The 14125-nt window shown below is 40.2% G+C and overlaps 1 long non-coding RNA gene across 1 annotated transcript; it reads right to left on the bottom strand.

Moving 5' to 3' along the window:
* Positions 1-4032: 4032 nt before the first annotated feature.
* LOC136293034 (uncharacterized) lies at positions 4033-12306 on the bottom strand. Its single transcript, XR_010722068.1, has 3 exons — positions 12283-12306; positions 8116-8201; positions 4033-4084 (listed from the first exon to the last, which is right to left on the bottom strand). It is a non-coding gene; the product is annotated as an uncharacterized lncRNA (long non-coding RNA).
* Between the last annotated feature and the right edge of the window lie 1819 nt (positions 12307-14125).

Genomic DNA, 14125 nt, shown 5'->3' with positions numbered 1-14125 from the left:
TTTATAGTCCATAAATCAGTGAGAAAACAGAGGTTTCTGATTTCTCTGGTGCCATTTTCACAGTAATGGAGAAGATCTCACTGGAGAAACATTATCACTGGTAAAAACAACGTTTATATCTGGTCCGTTCAGAGAACTTACTTTGTTTGGTGGTCTCTTTCATTCATGCCATCTTGTTTTCTATGGCTGAAAGGAGATGTTAGGGAGGACGTGGCTGAAAAGGATTGATGGTGCCTCAACCATTTGTCCTGCCTGGAGCAGAAGCTGATGCTGGGAGTGGCAGCGCCCTGACACCCTTCGTTGCTCTGGGGTCCTACATGTGGCATAAAAGGCTGAGTGAAATCTTGTGGGAGCGCTGCAAGGAGGCAGCTCTGGGAGATAACACAGTGGTGATCAGCACCACCAAAAATAGGGCTCTGCAGGCCTTTTTTTTCCCTGTGTTCTCATGACACTCCTCCTCACTGGAAGTAGTAATTCTGAAAAGCTTCGGGGTTTATTCAGTATTTCTGTTTCCTCCCTACTGCACCGTTTCTCACTTGCCTGTTTCTCCCCAGTTTTGATGTTTTACCTTCTGAATATGCTGAATCCAAGCCCAGTGCTTTGAATGATTTCACTGACCCTGCCGTTCTGCATGCCAGCACAGATACATATCTTTTAGGTTTACTTTTATCTATGCTAATTTCACTTCCCCCTCACATTTGCAAGCAGAGAGCAACTGCAAGGCTTCCTGTGCATCCCAGGCTACGATTTAAGGAGTTTAAGAAGAATTAGGCTTGATGCTGCTCGTGCTCTCATATATATTCAAGCACAGCTTTTGGTCTCCTCGCCACACATGTGCTTCAGCCTGTTCTCGACTGTCACAGTGATAACATTTCTATATAAACTCATTCATTAAGACTATCAGACTGTAATTATCTCTGCTGTGCAGAACGAATGCAGGTTTCCCCCAGTAATGGCATGGCAAGAGAAGGCGAAGAGGGGGTAGAAGAGCACTCCTTTTATTTTTGGAATGACTGTTTTGCTCTGAAAGCTGTGGCAGTTCTGGCATTACCGGAAGGCCTAAAAGTAGCATCCAAGTCCTAACCCTTAGTGGCTGATCCCATCAAGATGCAGAATCCTTCCCTGAATGAATCAGATGGTCTCTATAATTTTGATGCATATTTTTGGGTCAAACCAAAACAAGGGAGTTATTTCCCCTAAAAACACCTGTGGGAGGTGGGGACACTGGGAGTCAGCAGGAGAACAGACTCTTGTATAATTCAAGCCTTATGTGGAGAAAAAAACCAGTGTATTAACTTTGAAATTGTCTAATACCACAGATTCATTTAGTATAGAATTAATTACCTTGCTTGAAGCAATTAATTACCTTACTTGAAGTGGCACTCATTGACACATGATATTTTGTCTAATTCTCTACCGTGCACAAAAATGCAATGTATTGTAATATAAATTGTAGCTTTTATTGCTTTAAACACCAATTCAATCAAGGAGTTTGACAAATGTAACAATGGACTGATTAATTTTTTTGTCGGTATTTTTATGTTAGGACTTCGTCAATTTTACTATCAGTTTGATTTCATTCTGAAATAGCAAATCATCATCATAAAAATACTCCTGTCCTAATCCATGCACTTCAAAAAATGTTTAATCCATCCACCCTGGCCATTGCCACGTTAGGCATAGAACATAATTTGAGTTTAGATGCAGTGAAAATTGCGCAGCTCAACCCAAACACATGGGTCAAGCATCAGGATTACTACAGGGTTACTACAGGGTTATGTTTGATTTGGTTCTCCTATCTGTGTCCAGTGTACCCTCAGCAGCTGCTGGAGCTCTGTTTGGGATAGATTTGAGGAGCGGAATGAGGTTTCTCACCAAACATCCCTGGTGAACTCCAAAAAGGGCCGGCTAGTAAGGGAATTAAAGCAGTATTAAGCCAAACTGAAGCAAATGCTGGCATATAATTAACACAGCATTGTCAAAGAGAGCTCATGGTTTAATTTTAGTGGGGAAAATATGGTATCTGAGATACCATGATATGGGTGTTTGTTCACAGCCACTGTACCTGTCAACTATTATTATCCTGATGCTGCCGTGTTCCCTGAACTGTTTTGATTTCTTAACAAGAAGAGAATTTTCTCTGATGTGCCATCTGTAAGGCACAGTTTACCAAAGGAAAACTTTATCTCAAATTTTTAATAATTTTCTGTCAATTCCAATAAAATCAAATATATTTTTATAATACTTACAAAATAATAGCAAATGTGACTCACCACATGTGCCACTATTTCATTTGATATCCTTCTTCTCCCACTGACTTTTCTTTCCAGCACAAAATGCAATTTAAATGTCAACTCGAACTAAAAAAGTTACATTCCTGGGGAGATTGCTGTTATCTCATACAATCTGAAATAATTCTACTGCCTTCCACTATTTAACCTGTTTTCATCTATTTTAGTGTCTCATTGTGAAGGTTCTAAAATTAACAAATGGTGGAAGGGATGAAGTAATGCAGTTTTTGTTTAATAATAATGCACTGTTTTGTTATGTAAGTGACAGGACACATTGTAGAATTGTAGAATGGTTTGGGTTGGAAGGGACCTTAAAGCTCATCCAATTCCACCCTCTGCCATGAGCAGGGACACCTTCCAATATCCCAGGTTGCTCCAAGCTCCATCCAACCTGGCTTTGGACACTTCCAGGGATCCAGGGGCAGCCACAGCTTCTCTGGGCACCCTGTGCCAGGGCCTCCCCACCTAATTTCTTCCTAATATCTAATCTAAATGGACAAAAAACACTGCAAATCAAGTTTGGACAGAGAATGTCCATGCATGAGGTGCAGGTCTTCTTTGCTCTGTCCGGATATCTTGTGCTTGGGAAATTGACTCAGCATTGTGAGAGTGTTTACATTTCTATGTTTTGGATTTACCTGCAGACTTTCAGGTTCTCCTAGGAAAGTATTATTCCTACACAAAGATGTTTGCGCTCTCCACAAGGTTATTTTTCATTGGGACAGCACCACAGGCATTGGATACAGGATCCATCAGCCTGGATTTTCCCTTCTGGGACATGGCACAGGAGAGTTCTCCAGCTCAAGCTCACCGTCACATAGTCAGGAAACAGTGATGGCAACCAACTGCCCTGCCTTAATGCCTGAGTTCAAATCCCTTCCTTCACTGCTGAATATATATACAATTTTCACTTCCATAAAAACACCTTAATACATAACACCAGAGAGCTGTCATGATCTTTCTTTCCTAATGATCACTTTTCCTCTGAAATTCCTAAGAAGGCTGCTGAATGTCACCCTCAACTCCCTGTAAAGTTGTACAACAGACATGGGAAAGCTGGGAAAAACAGTTTTGCTGACATCAGTTGGACGTCAAAAAGTTTAGTGCTGAGATTTAGCCCTAATCTCTGTGTCTTAGTTCCTTAATTCCAACACTCCTAGTGCTCCACAGTTTGTGAGAATACACAATAAAGACTGAGAAAACCATTTCTTCCATTTTTTCAAACATAGGAATAACTTGGACTGTTCCACTTCAGAAGAAATAAGGATTATGACACCAAGCAAACTGAGGACTCACTACTGCTTGACTTAGAAAGGATGGAGATGGTTTAGCCTAAATGAAAATTAGAGGTTCAATATGTCAAAGACACCAAAAGCACCATGAAATGTAGGAAGCAGGCTCAGGTTCAAAATGAACTCTAAACTCACCTGGAATTGCCATGGGAAACAGTTGCTGGAAAAGCCATCTGGAAAAATTCCTCCAAGAGAAGAGTCCTTGGTCAACCTGCCTGGGCCCTTCCACCAGTCTGAATACAGAGTTTTCTTACAGACACAAAAGGTTTAGCTGTGCCACAGATTTCCAGGATCTTGATGGCTTCTGCAGCAGTGGATGAGACGTGCATCAAGAAATGTTCACCAAGAGATTTATACAATTATTTTCTGATGAAATTATTGAAATTTGGGGCTAAAGTCAAGTTCTGTATACTCACATCGATTTCAAGGGCCATTTGCACACCTGAAAACCCACTCTTCCTTTCTTTTTCTGGAATTCTGTGCATCATTCCCCATTGTCACCTGAAACAAACAGGTGAGGACTTTTTTAGCTCTCAGCTTTGATTCTCCCCTGCAGTCAAACCCATCCTTTGCAGAGAAAGGGGAGTGATCTTTCAGGAAAAAACAAAAACAAAAACAAAAACAAAACAAAAACAAAAAAAAACAAAACCAAGACCAAAACAAAAACAAAAACAAAACAGGCCTTAGGATGCATTTTATTACTCATTTTCTGACTCTCAATTTAATAAAGACAGATATATTTAAGGTGTCTGGGTTCTGCCAAGGAGAGAGGTCTCCTGCATCCCCTGTATATTCCAGAGATACACAGGGAGATTTGTGGGGTTGCTCTGCTCCACAGATGGATGAAGAGCACCTCATACTGCCTGTATTTACCTCTCAGAGGTGTTGGAGGCTGTAATTAATTACTGTTTGTAGAACCCATTGAGATTGTTAGAGAAAGGCACTAGAGAGCGAGTGGTGTTATAAATTATTACACTTGAAAACGTTCAAACTCTTCAGCCTTCCACTGCTCGCCTTCGCACAAACTTGAAGCATTTCCCTTTCTCCTCCTGGAATAAGATTTGCCCTCTTGACATGCACAAACCATTAGAGAGGCTGTGCTTACAAGCACCTAACAGTATTTTCTCAAGTTTATTTTGACATTGACTTTTAATCAACGTGACGATGATTGAAAAAGCCAGTCCAACGTTTCACTGAAAAGGAATATTAAAAGTGCATTGATTGTGTCTGCAAAGATATGCAATTAAAAAGTATAAGTGCTGTTATTTAACACTTGACTTTACTTATTTTGAACTCTTGTGGCCCTGTTGTGTACATGGTTAAATGTGCAATGCTGTGTGTTTCAAGTAACTTGGCTGTAAGCAATTTTATATTTTAATGAAAATAATTATGGTTTGAGTAATATGAAGTGTATCTGAAGTATAACCCCTGATGCTACTTCCACAGAATTAGCTGTGATATAAATTATCATGATTTATTACAGTGACTCTGTGCTTTATGTGTTTATAGGGGATCCTGGCTAGCAATGATGATCCTTAACTAACAAAGAATTGCATTTCAAAAGCAATTTTTTCTTGGATCTCATCTGTAATTCTTCCCCAAAAGTGATATGATTTAACTGTGCTGCAGTATGTGCTATTGCAAAGATGGCATTATTGTGCTGTCATTTTGACAGCTTACTTTAATTTACACCATTTAATGGGTGAATACATTTCTTTAAAAATCTGGTGTTATTCTTTCTTAATATACCATATGCCATCGATCCCACATGTACTTCTTTGCATAAGCACACCAAGTTACAGAGTGGTATAAAGCAACCTATGTGTCATGTACAACCTCTCCTTTTGAGTGACACATCAGAAGCTCAGGTCCTCTCTGTTCTTCAAGGATTCTGTGGATCCTGTGACATTTCTGAGCCTCGAGCTGAAATATGTTACATGATACGTGATGTCCCCACTGGCATCTGTCCACCTCAGAGATGGGCACTTTTCAGATACACTGTACAAAAATAAATCCCTGAAAGTCATTTGCCTTGCTAAAAGCAGAAATATAGAAAGTGTAAAGACTCTTGTAATTACATTACTGCTAAGGCCAGTATCTGCAGCAGCTGGTTTCAATTCCAACCCCTATTTTAAACTGTTTGGTCAAACAAAATCTCTTCCAGCTCCTGACACATTTTGCCAGCTAATGGTAACTACTCATCAGCACGGGCAAAGGTTGGACAATCATTCCCTTTGTCTCCTTTTGGGGAGGGCAGCCTGATCATTCCTTTCTGGAGAATTTTAGGGTCACCTCCAAAGGAAGCAGAGAATACAGGGATTTGATCCAGGCCTGTGCACACCCTTCCCATAAATGTACACCTCAGTTCAGTAGGGTTTTCCCATCCAGACTCCTTTACTTAGGCAACCTTCCTGAAGGATTCAGAGGCTCAGCCTACCAAGGCCAGGTTGGACAGGGCTTGGAGCAGCCTGGTCTGGTGGAAGGTGTTCCTGCCCACTCAGATGTTGGAACAGGATGAGCTTCAAGTTCCCTTCCAACCCAAAACACTCCATGATTATCTGGTTCTACCCATGGAACAAACTGCTCAGAGGATGCCACTGGGAGCAATCCCTCCTCCTCAGGATGATCTGTCACCCTGGGTTCAGGTAAAACCTGAAAAACATCTCCACAGCCCCCAGGTCACACCTGGCTTTTCTCTGCCTTGCTTGGTCCCATCCACAAAAAACCCTCTGCCTTTTACTCAGCAAAGCCTGCAGTCCTGGCCCAGGAATAATCTCTGACGGCTTCAGAAAATCTGCTGTGGGACGTTATCTCAGTAGAGGAAAATTTTGTTTGGGAAGCAGCCCAATTTGAGAAAACAATTTCATGACAGCGTGGAAAGCAAGCTGATGATACTCCAAGAACTTAACTTTATTTGGTAGACTTTTGTCCTCTTTCCAAGGACAGCTAAGAGTTAAATAATTTAAGACTATAACAAAAACAACAAAAAAGAAGATATCCTAGTCGTTCCATTTTCCTGTTACAAATATTATTTTTGGACAGAAATGCAGCAAATAAAAGTGCAGGACGAGCTAAAGATTTTAAGCAAGAGGTATCCAAGGTTGAAAAGGATTTTGTTGACATGAACTGAAGAAATACAACATGCCTTTATACTTACTTAGCTCTTTGATGTTATACATGATACCCAGTATGGCATTACAACCAACTGTACATGTCATAAAAATACAGAGATTCCATGTGGAGTGAACCTGCAGTGAATTAATGCTTCTGTCAAGGTGTATCCTGAAATGTATTATGCCATCCTTGCTTCAAATTCCAGTTTACATATTCCCTGCAACTCACATGACCAGGAACATTAAAACAGCCCAGCAGAATCAGGAAACAGTTTATTTAAAATTCCATCCCCCTGATTAACAGTAGATTTGGAAATCACATTAAATATTTAGAAAATTGTGTGATTTTTAATAAATTATAGCTATTGTGAAAAAGTATGTAATTTCCTTTTTTCCATGTTAATTTAAGACAGTAGGGTTTGGGTCTGGAGCACAAGTCTGATGAGGAGTGGCTGAGGGAGCTGGGGTTATTTAGGCTGCAGAAAAGGAGGCTCAGCGGGATATTTATATCTCTCTACATTTCTGTGAAAGGAAGTTTTGGTGGGGTGGGCTCAGTTTCCTCTCCAAGGTAACAAGGGACAGAACAAAACAACCTCAAATTGCACCAGGTGAGGTTTAGGTTGGGTATTAGGAAAATGTTTTGCATGGGAATGGTTGAAAAGTACTGGAACAGGCTTCCCAGGGAAGTGAGGGAATCACCATCCTTGGAGCTTTCAAAAATAATGTGGATATTGCACTAGGGAAAATGGTTTAGTGGAGAACATGGTAGTGGTGCTGGGTTGATGATTGGAATTAAGGGTCTTAAAGGTCTTTTCCACTATTAATGATTCCACAATTTCACCTGTGTCTCACCTAAAAAGAACTGCTGGGAATTTTCTATGCCCAGAAATGAGGTATTCGTACATAACAGAGCAACAGATGCTGACAACAGACACACACTTCCTGCACCTACTGAAAATTACCAACATCTTAAAATATCTCCAGGTGCTATGAAAAAACTGCAGACCACTGAACAGCAAGTCAGAAAACTGACACAAATGTGATTTTTTGGGGTTTTTACACAGTAGCTTGAGTGGCCACTTCAGACAGAGAAATATCAGAGTGAAACATTAAAGGAAATGCAGCCAATGCTATGTGTTAGTAAGGGACTTTCACTTACAAGTTTCTTTAGTCATTTATTTTTTGTAGAAGACAACTCTGAGATAGGATTTGCACTGGACTTTGCTGCAGGAGTAGAGAAGTTGCATATTTTAAAGCTCCAGCAGAAATCCTACAGAGTAGAAGGGGCAATGGACAGCAACTCCCTCCCCCTCCAGTGCAAAAGGAGCAGATGAGAAATTTTACAAGTTGGGCACACAGCCCCTTGACCTGTGTGACACTGGATAACCCTCTGCAGTGTCAAGCAATGGATCAACTTACCTGCTGCTGCAAAACAGACTTCCTTCCTTATGTGCTTGGAAAAGGCCACTTCCCATGCCTGCGACAGAATTCCTGCCCTGCTTCACCTATGGAAGAAAATCATAACAAGACCGAACCCACAAACAAACAAACAAGCAAACGAACAAGCAAACAGCTAAACAAATAAAACAAAAGCAAAACCAGAGACTTTACAGAAAATTGAACTCAGCCCCCCAAGTATTTCCCAAACCAGCCTTGACAAAATATACTTCTTGTTACATCCACCTCTCTGTCAGGGTGGAAAGTAACCTCTGGAAAAATGCAGCAGAACTGAGAGGCCCTGATGGAGAGTTCCTGGGCACAGGGAAAAGCATTGTAGCAGATTGGTGCTGTATCATATTTGTTTCTGATGGATTTACTTGGTCAGCCCTCTTCCTCCTTCCGTGCAACACATGCACACTGGTCTACAGCACACACATATGGTCACCAGCATAGAGGCAACAAATGCCAGATCAGATAGAGAAAGAGTAAATTTAAGAGATTATAAATGTCTTTTCATAATAGTATATATTCAATACTGTCACTAAAGTAAGAGTGTCCAGAGACAATATGAACACTTTTCTCCTCTTTTATACGATCATAAGAAAATAATTTCAGTTCAACTTAGTAATGGCTAATCACTAATCACTGGTAAAAGGTATTTAAAAAGGCAAAGTGATTTTCACTATGAATTTCTTAGGAGAACCACTGCCCTAGTGGATCTCAGTCAAAAAGGTTCTTTCCTGCCATGAGGTCGTGAAAAGGGGAAACCTTTTCAGGGGTAAGGAGGACAGAGATGTTGTTGGTGCAACACATCCTGACTATCACATAGAGGGGGAGATGGAGTTTTGTGTCACCTCTACAGCTGTGTCCAGGCCCCTCTTTGTGGTTTCAAACACAAACCCAGCTTTATGTATCTGGAAAGACCTTCTCACAGAAGCATTTTCTTCAAAGAGATGCTGAGATTTGCTTCATCAGATAACGCTGCAACCCTGTCCAACGCGACACATGAAAAAAGAGGAAACTTCCCTAAAAACATTCCAAGCTCCTCTTTGTGCCACCCACACGTGCAGTCATTCCTGGGGGACAGAGCTGAGCATGGCTCTCACGCACTGCAGGGTTGGAGCCTGGGCAGGAATCACCCCAGCAGACACAGCCAGGCTGTCCAAGGCAGAGCAGGATTTCCCTTCCCTCCCCAGCACAGAGCTCAGCACTCCCAGAGCTCTTTGGATGTTCATCACAATAAAAATAAATAAATAAATGAATGAATAAATAAAAACCCTGGCCACAAGATTAAAAATCAAAGGCACTGAGTTACGAACCCTGCTGAAAATCTGGCACTTTGCTGCAGTGTCGAAATACTTCTGGTCAGAATATGGTCATAATCACTAAAATATACAATTGCTTTTCATAATCAGCAGTATTTACTCACATAAGTAATTTTATTGACTCCGGTCACAGGAAATACTAGTTTTGTATTACACTGGGAAAGGACTTCTAAGACCTAGGAGACAACAATGACATAAATATTGCAAAGACAGAGCTATCTAGCACTGCATCACTACAGCTTTAGTGGATGCAAACCAGAGTCAGTGTTAGTTCTGCAAATACTTCTGCATCACCTCATCAGCATGTGGGAGTAAGAGGTAGACTTGTATCCCTTGGAAAATATGCAGAAGCAAAGAGATCATAGAGAGAATGATGGAGATTTTATTTTAGATGATCTTTAAGGTCCTTTCCAACCCAAAACTTTCTCTGGTAGGAACATATTTGTGAAGCACAAAACAGTGACATGGTGCCTGAGAAAGGATAAACAAATTATTGTTCTTTGAGTTTTGCTTTTGTTCAGTCTCAAAAATAGAGTTACCCAGTTGAGATACTCAACATTTGAGTTTTAAAAGGAGTGCTCTGGGATGATGGTCCCTCATTAAGGAGGGTTCTATAATTAATCAGTTAACAGGCTAGGGTGCACCACCAGCTGAAGGTAGATATACTTCAAGTCAAACCTCTGCTCCTGCATATTTGTAAAGCTTTTTCAAACAGAGTCCTGGGTCAGACCAGACATAGCAATCTTACAGTATTTTCTTAAAGTATTGCCCAGCCTTGGAAATACAGCTGAGCGTCTTGGATTCTTCTCATAAAGTGAAAAGGGCCATGTGTCTTGTAAAGACAAGCCCCAAGGGAACTGAGGTAAAGTATTTTTGTAGCCTTAACACAAATTTTCCTTGTGTTTATGACTTCATTATTTTAGTGGGTGTGTTATTTCAGTGGGTTTTTCAGCTACTTATTTTCTATCTTCTTTATGGTTCTCTTTTTTTTTTTTTTTTCCTCTCTCTGTCTACTTTAAATAAGGAAAATGGACTCAACAGATGATGCAGAGGTCTTTATAGCAGAGCTACTGGTTTTCATTCCTGTTTCCTGAACCTGGAAGAATCATGTGTTTAAGATGCTCAAAGAATATTTTTGTAACATAACATTAAAGTTACTGTTGGTGTCTGGTCAGTGTAAAAGCTCCCCATACGAGCAGAGGTGAAAATTTTAGGCATCTATCTTCTGTTAAGTGTAGTGAAAGAGTTAAGACAAAATGAATTAAGGGAACACAACCGACAAGAGAAAAATTGTTTCTGATTAGCAGGAAAACCCAGGATTAGGATGTGGTTACTCTGTAATTGCAAAATCTGATCTTCAGCAATATCTGGCAGGGGTTTAGGGAAAAAAACAGTGAAAGGACTGAAAACTAATACTAAGCTCATTTAAGGTGAATTAATCCAAAATACTGGTCTCCATACCTATGGAGCTGGCCTCTACATTGGGAGAGCCCTACCTCTGCAAAAAGCTGCTGGAATTCGTTGGACAGATATGGTGTAGCACATCTGTCTGGCCTGGGCAGAGTGGTTTTCACAAAAATGTCCTTTTTTTCTAGGTGCAGCTTCAGCCAAAACGCACAGAGACAGCAGCTATTGATCGAGCAGGGCTGAACCGATGACCCGTCCAAATTGTTGGGTTATTAATTATCACTTCTGCTTTACCTAATGTCAACTCACTTGCCAAATCTGCTTTACTGGTAGCTTGTTTGCCTAATTAACAGTAATTTGCATTTTAACTGAGCCTGTAAGTTCCCTGTAGAGTCGGTGCCTGGGGACTCCAGTGATCACCAAGTTGCTGGTCAAAGTTTTGATAAGAAGCAATGCTTGAGTAAATCCTACAAGCCATCACCCTAAGGCAAAGTAATCTCGTGGTAGGGATGGCTGAGTAAAATAATAGGAAGCATGGAGCTTTTCTCAAACCTAGAGCCAAATCTTTTACAAGACGTGAAGTTCTCATTTTTCTTCTTTATTTTTTTAATTCTTTATTTTGTCATAGACTTTTGGTGTGGGCCAGAAAAAAAAATATCAAAATATCAAGAAAAAAGTTTGGGTTTGGATTTATGGCATGAGAAAATTCAGGAAGGAAAGGAGACCTCATGTTAAAGACTGTTTCAACTACATTTTTACATGGATTTCAAAGTGTACGCAGTGGCAAAAAAAAAAAGGTAAAAAAAGCTAAAAACCAAAAAACATGAGGAGTCTCTTTCCCTACCAAGTCAAAAGAGGTGGTACCATGCATAAGAACCTGGCAGAGTCCTGACATTCCAGTCCATGACATGCAGCTTGCATCTTCAGCAAGATCTGGTGAACATTGAATTGTCCAGTGCTCAGCTTTTCCAGCTTGAGGTATCCCAAACACTCTCTTAGTTTCATTCAAATATATTAAAAATATGATGAAGAGGTAAAAGTACCTACTACAGTCATAGGAAATATTCAAGCCAACAGGCAGAAGTAAGTTCAAAAGAGAGCAGATAAGTTGCTGTAGTTAATGTTTTCCTGTTTCAAAAAAAGAAATATTGCAAGAAAAAGATAAATGTAATAGACTTAATACATAAAAGAGTTTGGTAGGAAACACAAATACACAACTGACTCAACACAGACTAGAGTGAGGAATACTGCCTTATGGATTATCTTAAGGGGAAACCAGTGTCCTTTCTTCCCCACTCAAAAAATGCAACATAATTGAATTTCACACAGACAGGATTGGATTTAACATCAATCAAATAAAGGTGCACAAAGCAGGTCATAAAAATTAAATAAGAATGTAAAGTCTATCACTCACCTCTCCTCTGTAGCTTGATTTCTCCTTTTGTTTCCTTCTGGTTTTGGAGTTTCAGAGAATGTTTGAATTTAAAATTCTCTTGTACACAGGACTATCCACTGCTCTCGGTCTATGTCACATTTCTGCTGAAAAACCTCAGCCTTCATGAAATAACCCAATCCTGCTTGCAGGCCCTTTTGATTAGGCAGTCCTTGTTGAGTGAGATCCAACCAGTGGGAATAAAAAGAAGGATATGCAAAAAGGCATTGGTCACTAACAAAATCAAAACCGCAGCCAAAGGTGCCTACTCTGCAAATGCTGTGGAATCCCATAGAAACCAGCCTTAGGTTTGGGCAGGAGAGCTCAACACTGGATATAAACAATTATAAATGATAAAATGCTGATGGTCAGGATCTGGCCATTGAGCTGGACAGACTTTCTCACCCCTTCCTTTACCAAGAGATTTTCTGAGCGTCTTTTCATACATGGTGTGTTGCTCAGGGACCTGCTGCAATAGCGTCATGTGGGGCAGCAGCCTCATAAAAGTGGATATTGGTGCCCTATTCACACACTCACCTAATTTTCCTAGAAAAACACCAATGAGGGAAGCTGCTGCTCACTGTGCTCTAAGAATATGTCCAAGGGTTAAAATATTGATCTTTACCTACAATATAATGTAGCTTGACATGTTTCATCAAGCATGTCGTTCTCACTCCAGTTCCAAAGCACTTCACTGAAAAGTAAAACCAGTAAAAAAAAAAAACAAAAGCAAAAACCTAAGATTGCTACTAACATGTAAAATGTATTTAAATAAAGCAAAATAGCAGAGAGAAAAAAAAATTTATCATGGCACAACAGAAAATTTAACACCCAACTTTAAACAAATAGTGCCATTTGCTTTTGCGGCAGCAAAAAAGAGTTTCTTATTTCACTATTTCATCTCACCTTGTGTCATTAAAATATAGGACATAAGTAGTAAAACACAAAGTAAATATGCACATATCTTTACACCATGTAGGGCAGCTATAAATCTTACTCTTTGATAACAGCTGTACTATAGCAATCATTTGAGTAGTGCAGCTGCCACAACAATATCAAATTTTATAGTTAAAAAGCAGTCAAAACTTTAATGGTACAGTGGAGGTAGATATATATTGTGCTATAAATAAACATTATCTAATGAAGAAATGAAACATGTTTATTTTTCCTTGACATATCGTTCAAAATCATATATCTTTGCTGCTGCAAGCTGCTATAATAGCAGCCATTATACTTCAGCATGTATAACAACAAGGTCTGTAGTTGGGCTAATTAGGCTGGATTTAAATGAGGGATGGGAGAACTTTGGACAGCGTGGCCTTGCAAGCAAGGCTTTCATTTCAGCAGAGCACTATCTTAAAATGTTATCAGGGCTAACATGTGCTGGCAGAGGTTCTGAAGCAGTTGGGAATGCAGTGAGAAAGGAGTGGGTTTTCCCCTCAGACGATGACTTCTGCTGTGCTGGTGTGACAGAGTGTAATCGATCTGGGGAGCAGGGGACCATGAGAACTGGTGTGCTGCTTCAGTCACTGCCACATTACTCAAATATGAAAAACCCCTGTAAGGATTCAAGAAAGCACATGTCTAGCACAGGCAGGCTCATCTCCCTCCCGAGGTAATAACGTGCCTAAAATGTGGTTTCCATGAATTTACTGAGGTTTCTGCTGTGCTGACATTCAGCCTTGGGAAGCACTGATGGCACCTATGGAGGCATTCACCTGCCTCCTGCACAGAGGCCGACTGAGAGCATGGGAATGATTTTAAACAAGCTAGAAACATCTAATATGGAGAGTTTTCAGAACACAGCTCATTGTGCTGTGTAAGG

Source organism: Chamaea fasciata, unplaced genomic scaffold (genome assembly GCF_029207755.1).
Source record: "Chamaea fasciata isolate MVZ Bird 193981 ecotype frontalis unplaced genomic scaffold, bChaFas1.0.hap1 SCAF_8, whole genome shotgun sequence".
In the NCBI taxonomy this organism is placed as follows: Eukaryota; Metazoa; Chordata; class Aves; order Passeriformes; family Sylviidae; genus Chamaea; species Chamaea fasciata.
The sequence above is the reverse complement of the archived record's forward strand: the minus strand, read 5'-3'. Positions and strand labels throughout refer to the sequence as shown.